Here is a 15,112-nt window from a genome sequence, read left to right as displayed (position 1 = left end):
TGAGAAAAGCAAAGGGCCAGGGTGCTGGGGGCCTAAGGCCCCCTCTCCTGTACCCCATTTTTTTTTTTTTTTAGACATGTAAAGGACACACATGCCAAAAAGGGCATGTGTGCTTTACATTCCAAATTTTAAAATGCAGTTTTACTGCATTTTAAAATTTTGCACCAGGTTACCACCTGGTTGCTGGACATGGTATTTTGCACTTGCAAAATACCATTCTGCGAAAAATAGCAATTTCTGATTTTTTTGCAGAATTGCTTTGCGACCTGGATTTTGCAGATCGCAAATTGCGATTGTCAAAATCCAGGTCGCAACGCAGAAAATCTAAATTTTTGCGATTTTCGGTATTTGGTCTGCGAATGCATTTGATGCATTGCAGAGCCCGATTTTGCACTCGCAAACGGCTGATTTCGCTGTTTGCGAGTGCAAAATCGGATGATACATCTGGCCCTTAGCAAGCTACAGCAATAGAATTGTGAGCAACAAACTGTATTTCCATATTTGCATTCCATAATTTCAGAATGACAGGATTATATTTGTTAATATATTTGGAGACCTCCGATCTTTTCAGATTATTAGTATTTTTGGTGATTTGCTTTTCAGTGTATGCCTCACTCCAGATAAAAAGCTTTTCACTCTTCCTTTTGAACTTATAGGCCTTAGAAATCCAAAACACCTTGTATAAAACTGTCCTTTACCTCTGTACCTTTAAAGTTCTCCTGCTGCCTATAAAGGATATCCTTAATATTAGAGTTTGCTAGTCGTAAAAATTTTTGTAATTCACCCCATGAATACTCTGTGCAGCTAAGCATTATAAATCAAGTAGATGGACCTAGGTTTTGGAGCATACATTTATGTTCTCCATGACGACGATCCCAGTATTCATTAGTCCTATGTCAACATTCCATAAAGTTATTAAGTTGTACTCCAGGTTTTCACCCTTACCTCGTATTGTATCAACAAACTCCCTTGCAGAAAGATTTTGGAGATTGACTCCTGTTTAAAGAATATGGTTCACAGCATATGAAATTCCTGACACGTCACTCTCCAATAACAGAGGAAATAAACAGAGAATACATTGTTGAAACCTAGAGTCTTCCCTACTCCTTTGGGAAATAGCTGTGGAAAACTGCGAGCTTCTAAGCCTTTTTCCAACACACTCATTGGAGCGCCTCTAGCTTGTTTCATATGAATGAACAATAACATCCCCAACAACGTTTTTAGAATGAAGTGGATGAATACTATGATGTTCATATATTTCTTCTCACTTCTGCTTATCCACTTTTTCTATCTGGAATCTTGATTGTACTATTTTTTCATCAATACAACTTAAATCTCGAGTAATATTAACACTTTTATAAAAGACATTTTCTTTCCAATATATTTTAGCTTTTTTAACTTTATTCACATCCACTAATTCTTACCAGACTTTTTTTTTTTTACTTTTGGTTGGTACTCCATTTACTACAATAATGACACCCCTAGTATCAACATCTTTTTAAATCAAGAGGTAAATACACACCTATTCCTTTAAGTTCTTTCAGTAATTCTGTTGGTGGCAGTTTCCCTGTTTTTGGCTCCATTCAAATGATTGCTTTAAATGCATGCACAGTTTGTATTCAAATTGATTTATACATATTTAATTTATTAAGTTCTTCTGAAATTGATATTAATTCTAATCTATTATGAATTGTTCTAGCTTGCATTATATAATTCTCAAATTTGTTATAACACTACTTACATATTGTTTCCTTTGTGTCTAAATTAAAGCGTTCTCCTGTACCAAATTCCTTCCACTCATCATTGCTGTTTTGCTCAGTTTTAGAACATAGAACTACATTGAGTTTGATGTTTGTAATGAGTGTGATGACAACAAACACAAACATACTCGGGTTTCTCAGAATATATTATTGAACATTTCTATCTCCTGTGTAAATTTGTCAGTTCATATATCTGTATCCACTTTCTCTTCAACTCTTGACAGCTCCTCCTCATTTTCTCTATTATCTTCTTCAGGCACAAAGAACCCGAACCGAGGTCCAAATTTAAGAAGCCCCAAGCGCCACCTTCTGCCACATTACATCATATTTGTTACGCAAATGTGATGTTAAGGTGGCATTTCACCCGCACCATATTTACAAAGTGGTGCAATGCATGAATGTGCCACTTTGTAACCCCTTGTGCCAAATTATGCCTGCGCCAGGCATAATGTATGGAAGGGAGGAGTTCTGGCACAAGGAGGCCCAAAAAATGTGTAGTAAAATTTAACAGATTTCATTGTATGATTTTTTTCTGTAATTTTTAATGCAACAGAGCCTGGGCCACCCTGTACTTTGCTACACTAGCATAAAAATGTTGACGCTACTGTAGCAAAGCACCACAATAGTGTCAAGAATGTTCACACTATTGTTCTAATCACCGTAAATTAAATACAGAGCAATCATGGTGTTGCTAGGTGTCGGTAGGAGGGGTGCAGATAAAAGTGGCACATTAGAGCTGATGTCCCATATTTTTATAAATCTGGGTCTAATTCTTGAAGCATTTAATTTTCTGTTTCAGACTCCTCCATCAACATCAAAATTCTCTTAGGAAAGTTTTGAGTTTAGGTATTGATTCCTAGAGGACAGTACGAATACTGCTACACTTCCACTTGTACACAGAAGATTATTTACGCCTTGTTTGTACTTCTTCATCTATCACTTGTTCTACATTCGTAGGAACTATCTGTTCTTTTTCTATAAGAGTACCATCCTTCACTTTATAGCAATGACCACTTGTGTCAACTGCATGCAGAAATGTGTTCTTTTGCAAGTAGCTTTTTCATAAAGAAATAGGTCTATGCTAGATGTGTGCATCCATTCACCTTTAAAATCTTAACAAAAATGACCTTTGTTAATCAGCCTTTTCCTTAATGTTCTTTTCCTCATGTACAGTACTGCTTTGCCTAGTGTCTTCTTTCTGTCAATATTAAGACAAAAAGTTTCATTTTTAGAACAAATTCTTTGTCCCCTATAATCTCAATATGCTGCTTTTGATTAACTATAGCCCTTCTCCTCTTATACTACTTCTTGTTTTTTTGCAAATGTTGTATTACTCTAGTTCAAAACATTTTTACTTTTATCTCCTTAACCCCTTCTGTGCCGGGGACGTAATGGTTACGTCCACCGGCACAGTGCTCGACATGGAGCTCGTGGGATAAAAAGGCAGGGATGCAAGGGGAAGCCCTTCCGCTTCCACCCCCTCTCTCCCACCCACCTAATGATGTCAGCACGCAATCGCGCGCTGACATCATTACAGGGTGTCTGTCGCACTGGAAGCCATTTGCTTCTAATGCCCGATCGGAGAAACAGGTAAGTTTCTCTTCCAGTGGGTGGGGGGGTTTGAAACAAAGAGGCATCGGGGGGAAAGGAAAGGGTTTTCCTTTCCCCCATGTTTCTTTAGTATTCCTACTGCCCGATCACATTGAGTTCGCGCAGCAGGAATGCCCACTAGATGCCAGGGATTTTTTTAAATGTTTATTTTCATTGTTTCTGTGTTGGGAAGCGGCCCCTTGGGCAAGGGTCACTCCCCTGTGGGGGCATGTATACTATGGACATTTCTGCCCCCCTTGGGGGCAGATCGGCCTATTATTTTTAGGCTGATCTGCCCCCAATGGGGGCAGAAACCACTAGTACGCCAGGGATGTTTGTTTATGTTTATTTATGTGGGGGGTGCCACCTTGGGCAAGGGGGGCATAGAACTGTTGGCCATTTCTGCCCCCTTGGGGGCAGATCAGCCTATTTGTTGTAGGCCGATCTGCCCCCAAGGGGGGCAGAAGCCACTTAGCCACCAGGGTGTGTTTAGTGGTGGGGGGTGCAGCCCCTTGGGCAAGAGTCGCTCCCCTTTGGGGGCATATGTACTCTGGCCATTTCTGCCCCCCTTGGGGGCAGAAACCACTGGAACACCAAAGATGTTTTTTTATTTGTTTATTTCTATGGGGGATGCCGCCTTGGGCAAGGGTCGCCCCCCAACAAGGGGGGCATAGAACTGTTGGCCATTTCTGTCCCCCTTGGGGGCAGATCGGCCTATTTTTTTTTTAGGTCCATCTGCCCCCAAGCGGAGCCGAAGTCATTTAGCCACCAGGGATAGTGTGTGTATAGTGGATGGGGGGTGGCCCCTTGGGCAAGGGTCGCTCCCCATGGGGACACACTGCTAAAAGTATTTTCTGCCCCCCTTGGGACAGATAGGCCTATTTTTTAGTAGGCCCATCTGCCCCTATGGGGGGGCAGAATCCACTTAGGCACCAACTTCTAAATGCTTGATGGTGGGGTGTTTGTCAACTTGCAAAGTACTTGCATTTGTGATTAAAAAAAGTTTCCTTTTTGTTCTAGTTCAAAGCTATTGCTTTCTTTGCTGCGCTGCTTGCGGTTTTGGCGGTGGTTGACCTGCAGTTTGCATAGTTGCATGTTTTAGGTAAGTAAAAACAATTTACTCCAAAGAAATATTGTTGCCATGCATGAATGAGATGTTTGTAGGTGGTGTACTAAATGCAGGATTGTGTGTGAAATTGTCCTTAGATTTGTGCACAATGATATTTGTGTTGTCTTATTTCTAATTTGCTTTTCTTTCTTTCTTTTTAGTGGGATATCATTGGTGATTGCTGTGTCTGTACAGAGTAGTTGCTGGTGAGTCAAGCTTCTTCAGGCAAGTGAGCGGTATAGTTTTTGAGTTTATAACTCTTACTGATAAAGCTACATTTTATTACTTATCTTACACAGTGCTGGTTATTGGTGGTGCATTTGTCCAGTTACTTTTCATAGGAAAGATCATGACTAGCCGCAGGATGACCGCTCAGCAGGTGGTTAGTATGCTTTTGAGTCATTGTCTGATCATGATTATGAGACGGACTCTGCATCTGAGGCAGAGGAGGAAGTGAGAGATTCTGGCAGTGAAGTTTCTGTCAGAGAGGGTTCTTCTGATGAGGATACCACTCTCCGTGCAGATGAAGGGCCTGTTTTAGAGGAGGACACTGATGTGTCATTAGTGCAGCAACTTGGGGCTGAAAGGTTTCTCGTTAGAAGACCTGAACTCTGGGTTGCCCCAAACATGGAGCAGCCAGAGTTGCCTGCCTTTACTGGTCTCCTGGGGTGTAGAGTCAATACAGAGAACTTTTTGCCAGTCAATTTCTTTGAGTTATTTGTGGATGATGTGTTTTTGGAAGAGATTGTTGTGCAGACTAATTTGTATGCGGAGCAGTATTTGAGGGACAACTCTGCCAGACTTAGGCCACACTTTAGAGCTACCCAGTGGATTCCCACAAATTTTGAGGAGATTAAAAGGTTTTTGGGTTTGACTCTTTTGATGGGGTTGATAAGGAAGCCGTGACTGGCTTCTTATTGGTCTACTAGTCCCTTGATGGCAACAGCTATATTTCCTGCAACCATGAGTCGTAATCGGTATTTGCTTCTTCGGAAGCTGCATTTTATTGGCAATGCATTAGCCTTGCCACGAGATCACCCTGATTCTGACCATCTTTTTAAGATTAGGCCTGTCTTTGATCCTTTTGTAGATCGTTTTTCAGAGGTCTATGTTCCAGGCAAAGAAATAGCCGTGGACGCTGTCTGAAAGTAGTACAGGATATGTGTATAGTTTCCGTGTCTACACTGTTAGGGTTTCCAGTATTGACCACTCTGGCTGTCCTCCCACTTTTGGAGTTGCTGAGAAAATTGTGTGAGAACTTGGTAGACGACTGTTCAACAACGGTCACCATTTGTATGTAGATAACTTGAGTGCAGTTGTTCAAGGAATTGTTTAGAATGGACACTGTTGCTTGTGGCACAATTTGTTGTAATCAGAAAGGCTATCAAAGGGAGCTTGTCTGTAAAAACCTTAAGAGGAGACAGTGCAGTGCCTTGTGGAATGATCAGCTGCTAGCTTTGAAATTTTCAAACAGGAAGGATGTCTTCATGCTAAGTACCATCCATGATGAGAGTACTTCCCCCGTGACGTTTTGGGGCCAGGTTGCTGAAGTGAGCAAACCTGTGTGCATTTTAAATTATAATAAGCACATGGGAGGTGTAGATAGAATTGATCAGAGGTTAGAACCTTATACTGCTATTCGTAAGTCTTACGTTTGGTATAAGAAGTTAGCAATTCACCTCTTCCACTTGGCAACTTTTAATGCTTTTATTGTGTTTAAGGATAGGTCTCTAGAGTCAAAGATGACAGTTGTGAAATTTCAGGAGTCAGTGATAGAGGGCCTTATTATGCAAGAGTTCGTAGAGAAGCAGTGGTGGAGGATGTGGCTAGATTGAATGATCGCCACTTTGCTGAGCACATTCCTCCCATGACCAAAAAGGACTTCCTACCTAAGAGATGTAGAGTCTGTGTTCGAAGAGATATCCGGAAGGAGACTCAAATGTACTGCCCAGATTGTCCTTCAAAGCCTTGACTGTGTGTGGGTGGTTGTTTCAAGAATTACCACACCCAGAAGAATTACTGGGAACTAGCATGAGTGTAAACTGCATTAGTTAGAGCTTTTGTGTTTGTAGTTTTGTAATTATTTCTAATTAATTAGTGGTTTCTTTGTTTTTAAAACGCAAAAATAAGTGATGCCATTGTGTGTGGAGTGGCGCTTGGCTGACGGTGTACATATTGACTTGCTGTTGGCTACTGCAACACACTGCCAGCCAAACGCCAGTCGACACACTCCCATCAGCTGGTGTGATTTCTGTAGCAGCCATGTGGGCGTATGTAACTGATGGGCCCTTGAGTGGCGCTGTCTGTCGATGTTAGTGTTGTAATGTTCTGGCCCGTGGCTGGCAGTGTGAATGGTCTTGTGCATGTCATGTATGAAAGATGTGTGAATGGACTGTAAAGCGGTTGGTGCCTTGTCGTGGCTTCACAGCTCACGAGCTGTGAGTCATTGGTTCAGTTTTTTGGCCTTTCAGTTGTTAACAGTGCATTTAATTTTTGTGAAATCTCTTGCTAATAGAATTTGATTCACTGAACCATCACTCACCCTTGTGCCAAATCCAGTATGTGTGGTAAAAATGACAAAACCTGCTCCTCTGTAATCAGGCTTCGCAGCACACCTGTGACACGCTAGGTGTCTCGGGGGGACCCCGGTGACGAAGCATGCCAACAACTTGGTTGGTGGGTGAGGGGTCTTTTTAAACATAACCTAAGTGTGTTTCTTTTCACAATGAAAGTGTTTGGAACATCACATAAGTATGTGGACACACCAAAATGATCCATTGCAAAACTACCTGTGTTTGGGGGGGAGGGCAGGGCACCTATGTTTTTGGTCCCAGGTGCGGCCTTCATCTAGGGAAACCTACCAAACCCAGACATGTTTTAAAAATAGACACCCCAAGGTTTCCAAGGAGATGTGGCTTGCCTGGATCCCTCAACATTTTCTTACCCAGACTCCTCTGCAAACCTCTGAATTTGCTTTAAAAAATCTGCGTCACAAATTTCCTACCACCCAGAGTTCCCCTCAGTCTCCCAAGTAAAATGATACCTCACTTGCGTGGGTCCCCAAAGCAGAGTCAGCCTAAAAGATGTATAAAAGAAAAATATGTGCTTTTCAACTCGCTGTTCTATCTCTACAGGTTGTTGGCATTTTTCTGTTGCAGGCACCTGGGCCACCCACACAAGTGAGGTATAATTTTTATCGGGAGACTTGGGGGAATGCTGGGTGGAAGGACACTTGTGGCTCCTCTCAGATTCCAGAACTTTCTGTCACCAAAATAAGAGGAAAAAGTTTTTTTTGTAACATTTTGAGGTTTGCGAAGGATTCTGGGTAACGGAACTTGGTCCGAGCCCCACAAGTAAACCCATCTTGGATTCCCCTAGGTGTCTAGTTTTAAAAAATCACAGGTTTTGCAGGTTTCCCTAGGTGCCGGCTGAGCTAGAGGACAAAATCCACAGCTAGGCACTTTGTAAAAAACAGATCTGTTTTCTTTGTGAAAATGTGATGTGTCCACGTTGTGTTTTGGGGCATTTCCTGTCGTGGGCGGTAGGCCTAACCACACACGTGAGGTACCATTTTTATTGAGAGACTTGGGGGAACGCTGGGTGGAAAGAAGTTTGTGGCTCCTCTCACGTTCCATTACTTTCTGTCACCAAAATCAGAGGAAAAGGTGTTTTTTTGGCCAAATTTAGAGGTTTGCAAAGGATTCTGTGTAACAGAACCTGGTCAGAGCCCCACAAGTCACCCCATCCTGGATTCCCCTAGGTGTACGGTTTTCAAAAATGTGCAGGTTTGCTAGGTTTCCCTATGTGCCGGCTGAGCTAGAGGCCAAAATCCACAGGTAGGCACTTTGCAAAAAAACAGCTCTGTTTTCTTTGTGAAAATGTGATGTATCCATGTTGTGTTTTGGGGCATTTTCTTTTGTGCGCGCTAGGCCTACCCACACAAGTGAGGTACCATTTTTATTAGGAGACTTAGGGGAACGCTGGGTGGAAGGAAATGTGTGCTCCTCTCAGATTCCAGAACTTTCTGTCACCGAAATGAGAGGAAAAAGTGTTTTTTTGGCCATATTTTGAGGTTTGCAAAGAATTCTGGGTAATGGAACCTGGCCAGAGCCCTACCAGTCACCCCATCTTGAATTCCCCTAGGTGTCTAGTTTTCAAAACTGCGCAGGTTTGGTAGGTTTCCCTAGGTGCCGGCTGAGCTAGCGGCCAAAATCCACAGGTAGGCACTTTGCAAAAAACAGCTCTGTTTTCTTTGTGAAAATGTGATGTGTCCATTTTGTGTCGCGAGCATTAGGCCTACCCATGCAAGTGAGTCACCGTTTGTATCAGGAGACTTAGGGGAACACAGAATAGAAAAACAAGTTTTATTGCCCCTTGTCTTTCTCTACATTTTTTCCTTCCAAGGGTAAGACAGTGTGTGAAAAAGACGTCTGTTTGAGAAATGCCCTGTAATTCACATGCTAGTATGGGCACCCAGGAATTCAGAGATGTGCAAATAACCACTTCTTCTCAATACCTTATCTTTTGGCCATTTTGGAAATACAAAGGTTTTCTTGATACCTATTTTTCACTTTTTATATTCCAGCAAATGAGTTGCTGTATACCCGGTATGGAATGAAAACCCATTGCAAGGTGCAGCTCATTTATTGGCTCTGGGTATCTAGGGTTCTTGATGAACCCGCAAGTCCTATATATCCCCGCAACCAGAAGAGTGAAGCAGATGTAACAGTATATTGTTTTCAAAAATCTGACATCGCAGGAAAAAGTTACAGAGCAAAACAGAGTAAAACGTAAAGAAAAATTGTTGTTTTTGCACCTCAATTTCAATATTCTTTTCAGCTGTTATTTTCTGTAGGAAAAACTTGTAGGATATACACAAATGACCCCTTGCTGAATTCAGAATTGTGTCTACTTTTCAGAAATGTTTAGCTTTCTGGGATCCAGCATTGGTTTCTTACCCATTTCTGTCACTAACTGGAAGGAGCCTGAAAGCACACAAAATAGTAAAAATAGGGTACGTCCCAGTAAAATGTCAAAATTGTTTTGAAAAATTGGGTTTTCTAATTCAAGTCTGCCTGTTCCTGAAAGCTGGGAAGATGGTGAGTTTACCACCACAAACCCAGGGGAAAAGGCCTGGCAGCAAAGGGGTTAAACTGTTTTTGTCTCCAAGTCAACTTCTTTTGTTCCTTATTACATTTTCTAATTTTACAAGCATGTAATCCTCCCTCTTTATCATTCAATTTACAACTTGTTTTTCATTTGACAAACTGTATGCAGTTTGCAATTTTCAATATACTTTTTTAGAAAGTCCTTAGTGTTCTTACCAGCTGTTCTTTTTTCTTGTCCACATTCTGCACTTTATCTGTCTTTTTACCGTCCGTTTTATTTAGGTAGTATTGTTTCTTCTGTTTCCATCTAGTTTCTCTCTTATTAGGCATTAATTTTCTAGTACAAATGAACATCTGTAAATCAAATGAAAAATACATTTACTTCTTCAGAAAATGTTAGAAAATGGTATAAAAGTGCATACTAAAACCAATGAACTCTGCCAGTGTGTTGACTACTAAATACATGTGCCCTAATGATTATCTAATTCCGTGATAAACTATTTTTACTAAAAGTAGAGTTAAAAAATGTATAAATGTATTTAAAATATAAATTCAGGATAGGATTAAAAGTGCACAGTCAACCTTTGCAGTAGTAGAATGAAGTCATGTTTAATTGTTTGTCTGTATGGCTAAATAGTCTGTGTCAGTACCTGGCTAGATATATAAGGGAGTGTATGAGTCCTTCATTAGTGTGCCATCAGATGTTTAAGTAAATATGAGAGTATTTGAGAGTATATGAGAGTATGGGCCAAATGTATGAAACTTTTTTTCACTCGCAAACGGTGCGAATCGCAAAATTCGTCCGTTTGCGAGTGAAAAAACGTGGTCTGCGATGCATGAAAGGCATTCGCAGATGGAAAATAAGAAATCGCAAAAATTTTGATTTATTGCGTTGCGACCTGGTTTTGCGAGTCGCATTTTGCGATTCGGTATTTCCAGCAGGAAATTGCGAGGCGCAAATTGCGATTCGCAAAATCCAAGTCGCAACTCGATGCATCAAAAAATCGCAAATTGCGATTATACGCAGAATGGCATTTTGCACATGCAAAATACCACTAAGTGAAACCAGGTGCAACCTATATAAAGAGGCCCAGAATGCCTCAGACTCTTTTCCACAATGGCTGCACTCTAAGTCATGGCGAGGAGGATGAGGATCTTGGCAGGTTGGAGGAGAGGGAGCAGGAGACAGGAGCGCATTTTCAGAGTGCGCATTTTGATTTTTGACCAGACTAAGGAGGAAATATTTGAGAGGTATAGGTTGAACTCAGCCATGATACTTGATCTGATAGCTGAGCTACAACCCATACTGCAGCGCAGAACACTAAGGACTCACAACATACCCACCCATGTGCAGGTATTATGCTCCCTCCACCTACTCGCCTCAGGGAGCTATCAAGGAGTCATAGCAGCAGCTGGAGTGTATTACAGAGTTCCCTCTCTAGATTTTTCAATGCATTTATTAATGCCATGCTGAGCAGGATACACCAGTACATCAGATTCCCCCACACCCCACAGGATATACAGCAGTCAAAAATTGATTTTTACCAGATAGCACAGTTCCCCCATGTCCTAGGTGCCATAGATGGGACACATGTGGCAATCTGTCACCATCAGCCACAGAGTATGTGTACCGCAACCGTAAATACCAACATTCAATGAATACACAGGTGATATGCAATGCCTCCTATATCTTTACTGATCTCGTAGCCAGGTACCCAGGGAGCACCCATAATACGTACATCTTTCGCCATAGCGGCATTCACACAAGACTGCTAGCTGGGGAGTTTGGAGAAGGATATTTACTAGGTATTGTCCCTCTATACAATGGCGCATTGATGGCGTGCTGATGTCAGATGGCTCAGTTACTCATCATACCCTCTGTCCCTTCCAGGAGACAGTGCCTACGCAGTGCGCACCTACATGATGACGCCCTACCTCAATCCTGCAACACCTGCTGAACGGCGATACAATGCAGCACACAGGATGACCCGCAACGTGGTGGAGCGCACCTTTGGACTGCTGAAGAGTCGCTTCCGGTACCTCCACAAAAGTGGAGGGGCACTACAGTACAGCCCTGAGACCACATGTAGAATAGTGGCTACTTGTGCAATCTTGCACAATATAGCTACCACCAGGGGCATACCTGTAGAAATATGTGAATCTGAATCAGATGAGGATGATGATCCCACACCACCCCTACAGCCAGCAGACAGGACCAATGCAGCAGATGGAAGGCAAAGGCGTGCTGACATCACACACAACCATTTCAGATGTAAGTATGAATAATACAAATGCACCTGTAGTGAATTAAATTTATTACCTTAATGTCAGGTAATGTTAGTCCAACGAATAGCAAAAGAAATGAGTGAAAAAAACTAGAAACAATAGAAGTTCAGAGTAATGCACTATTACCTCATAGTGAACTCATTACCCTCTGGCCGCTACAGTTAATTTTCGTGGCCACGCACACCACTCGGGTGCCCAGTTGCCTCACTGGCACCTCGATTGTCCGCCTCAGTGGCAGTGATGTGCCTGGTACTGCGCCGTCTGGTGTCCATTGCGGGTACAGCTAGACTGCTGAGGCTGGAAGTGTCCTTTGTGTCCCACAGTCCAAGCTCACTAGGTGTGGCTGACCTCTGTCCCATGATGTTGTCAATCAAATTAGTGATTTGGACAAGTCTGTTAGCCACATCCCTGCTGCTGTGTGCTGCCTCCACCTGTGCAGCCACTGCACGACGTGCAATCAGTGAGGTTGAAGTAGCTAGCCTGTTGACAGAGCGACAGAAGCCCCCGAACATGTTCATAAATCGTCGCTCCTGTCTGCGGTGGCTCACCCTGTCATGGCGCAGCTCCTGGCATAGTTCACGCACAGCAGAAGTGAGGTCCCTTGTGTCCTGGGAAGCCTGCACCTGTCCCCCATGCAGCTGTTCTATGTTCGCATTCAGGCACTCAAGCTGGCGATGCAGGCCCCCCATGTTGGTGTTATGTTTCTGCATTTGTTCTTGTAAGCCAGTTATCCTTTTGTTCTGTAGGCGCTGCTGCTGCAACATAGCTGCTTCAAGCCCACCAAAGAAGGAGGGACCCTCACCTGCCTCAGTCGCCTGTGCACCAGCATTTGTCGCCATCCTGCGGGGTGATGTGGTCTGCTGAAAACTGACCTCCTGCATCTGTGTGCGCCTGCCAGTTGGGGATGGTGTATGTGGCCCTTCCTGCTGCTCATCTGAGTTCTGACTGAGCTCTGGCAGTGGCAGTGCCCTGGGCCTGCGTCGGAGTGGCACAATGGTGAGAGACCCACTTGTGTTCGAGTCTGAGGCTGGATGGGTGTCAGTCTCCCCTACGCTGGGACATGCAGTGGCTGCTAGGCCTGGCCCACCTGCAACGACAATATGCAGCATGTCAGTTATGTTTGTTACAATTAAGGTCACACAATGGTAATAAAGGTACAGGTACTTCTCTTCACTGTGTTGTGGGTGTTGTGTTCCTCTGGGTGTTGCTCTACTTAATTAGATTGTATGTGCTACTTTCTGCTCTGGGTTGTGGACTGCCACTCCCATAATGCATTGTTGTGCTGCTTCTAAGATGTGTAATGGACTACTTCTCACAATGTTTTACATTACTTGCTAATTCCTAAGGGGCTTTTGTGCATACACATGTGGGGTTCCAATTCAATATTGCACTTACCTTGGCTGGTACTTGGTGTGCCGGAGGTGTCTATCTCTGTGACCCCAGTCACTGCTTCAGGGAGGAGTGTGGACTCCACTAGGTCCTCTAATGGGGTGGATGGGGCCTCTGTGGGTGGACCACCTCCTGTGCCCCTGGCCTCCTGCAGTCTTCTTGCCACCCTCTCCTTTGCATGGGACCGCATGTCATGCCACCTCTTCTTTATTTCGTCGACCGAGTGCTGTGCCACTCCAATTGCGCAGATCTTGGTTTGTATATCTGCCCAGAGTCTCCTGTTCTCACTCTCCGGCACCTGGAGTGAGCTTTTACCAAAAAGGTGGTCATGGCTCCTCCAGTTCATGCTCGCTGAATTTGAGCTTCCTCTTTTTTTCTCCCTTCTCCTTTCCTTGGGCTGAGGTGTCCATCCTTGTTCAGGTGTGCTGCATCCTTCAGTGTGTTTCTAAGTGTGGCTGTGCTGCTCTCTCTGGGTGCTGGTTTGGGTGTGGCACCTGAAACTTCCTGGGATGACTCACTTCCTGCTTGTGATGTCATCAGGCTCCTCCAGGTGTGCTTTCTCGAAATTTCTCTCAATTTGCGATTTTCAGTTACCGAATCACAATTTGCGAAAATGCAAATTGCGATTCGGTAAATCGGCCTCGCAAATCACAATTAGCGGTTTTTAAGAAATCGCTATTTCCGAATCGCAATTATGATACATGGCCTATTTCGACTCGGAAATAGCGATTTCTTATAAATCGCGATTTGCGATTCGCAAGGCCATTTCTTCATACATCTGGCCCTATATCACTTTCTCTTTTATCAATCTTTATGGATATGTAAATGTGTCTCTAAGTGATTCTATGAATAGCTTACTCTTTGTGTTGGTAAGTACAATGGTATGGAACTCTGTGTACAATTCATTCTGATACTACTGGCAACTTAACTACTGCGTAAGTATGTGCATGAATGTATAAATAACCATCTCACTATCTCTCTAAAATCACTATAAAACTATGTGAGTTGCTGTAAGCATGGATGTGAGACTATGAGTTGTGGCTGTGAGAGTGAGTTTCATAATGTCTGAGTGTGACAGTGGCTGTGAAAGTGTTTCAATGTAAGACTGGTTGTAACAGTCTCTCTCTATGTGTGAAACGGGGTGTGGCACTAGCTTTGTCTGGGTGTGACAGTGTCTGGGTTTGAGAGTGGGTGTGAGGTTGTATCACATTGGCAGTGCCAGTGGATCTGCCTTTTGATAATAGCTATATCATTACTACAAAAGCCTGAATGCTGCATTTACAAGTGAGCACAGGACTTTGCAAGTGCATCTGTAAGTCAGTGAGACTTAGAAGGATATGTAAAAGTTTCAAACAGAAACCACCTTAGTGTATCATCTACCTATATAGTAGATGACGGCTCCATTTTGTGTAGTAAAATGTTACTTTGAGGGTTGTCAAGCATGGTTTTAATGGACACTCTACCTCACAGTAAAAGTGTCCTTTTACATTCTGCATTAGTAGTCCTGATCCATGTTTAAAGTAGTACTCATTTATAAACCTGTCTCAGTATTTCGCTATATATCCGAGAGAGTGTAGCAGTACATCTATCAATGTTCAAACATATGTTTAAGTAAACAAGATGAATGCAAGATTATGTAACTCAGTGTACAAGCAGCTACAATATTGCTGCAAACACAAATGCTACCTGGATGTCAACACAAATGTATAAGTGCTTTCTGAGTCTGCATGTGTCAGTGGCTCTATCCTTTTCTAAGTAGCTATATAAGTTGTAGAATGGCCTGTAAACTGCCTATAGATGAAGGAAGAATATGCAAGTGAAATTGAGAAGGCCATTTTTACCCTTTAACTTCAAAGCAGTCTACTGGTAGT

At 42.9% G+C, this 15,112-nt stretch overlaps 1 long non-coding RNA gene across 2 annotated transcripts in view; it reads left to right on the top strand.

Annotated features, from left to right (window-relative positions):
* The window catches only part of LOC138274299 (uncharacterized), a 50,174-nt gene extending 37,168 nt beyond the window's left edge, over nt 1-13,006 (top strand). The window contains exons 2-5 of one of the 2 annotated variants that reach the window (XR_011200371.1): nt 4,371-4,452; nt 4,620-4,664; nt 11,458-11,838; nt 12,599-13,006. This is a non-coding gene — a long non-coding RNA (uncharacterized lncRNA). The remainder of the gene's footprint in view (nt 1-4,370; nt 4,453-4,619; nt 4,665-11,457; nt 11,839-12,598) is intronic. The other variant, XR_011200370.1, reaches the window with a different exon arrangement.
* Nucleotides 13,007-15,112: the final 2,106 nt, after the last annotated feature.

Source organism: Pleurodeles waltl, chromosome 2_2 (assembly GCF_031143425.1).
Source record: "Pleurodeles waltl isolate 20211129_DDA chromosome 2_2, aPleWal1.hap1.20221129, whole genome shotgun sequence".
Taxonomy (NCBI): Eukaryota; Metazoa; Chordata; class Amphibia; order Caudata; family Salamandridae; genus Pleurodeles; species Pleurodeles waltl.
Note: the sequence above shows the minus strand (reverse complement) of the source record. Positions and strands in the feature narration are given on the sequence as shown.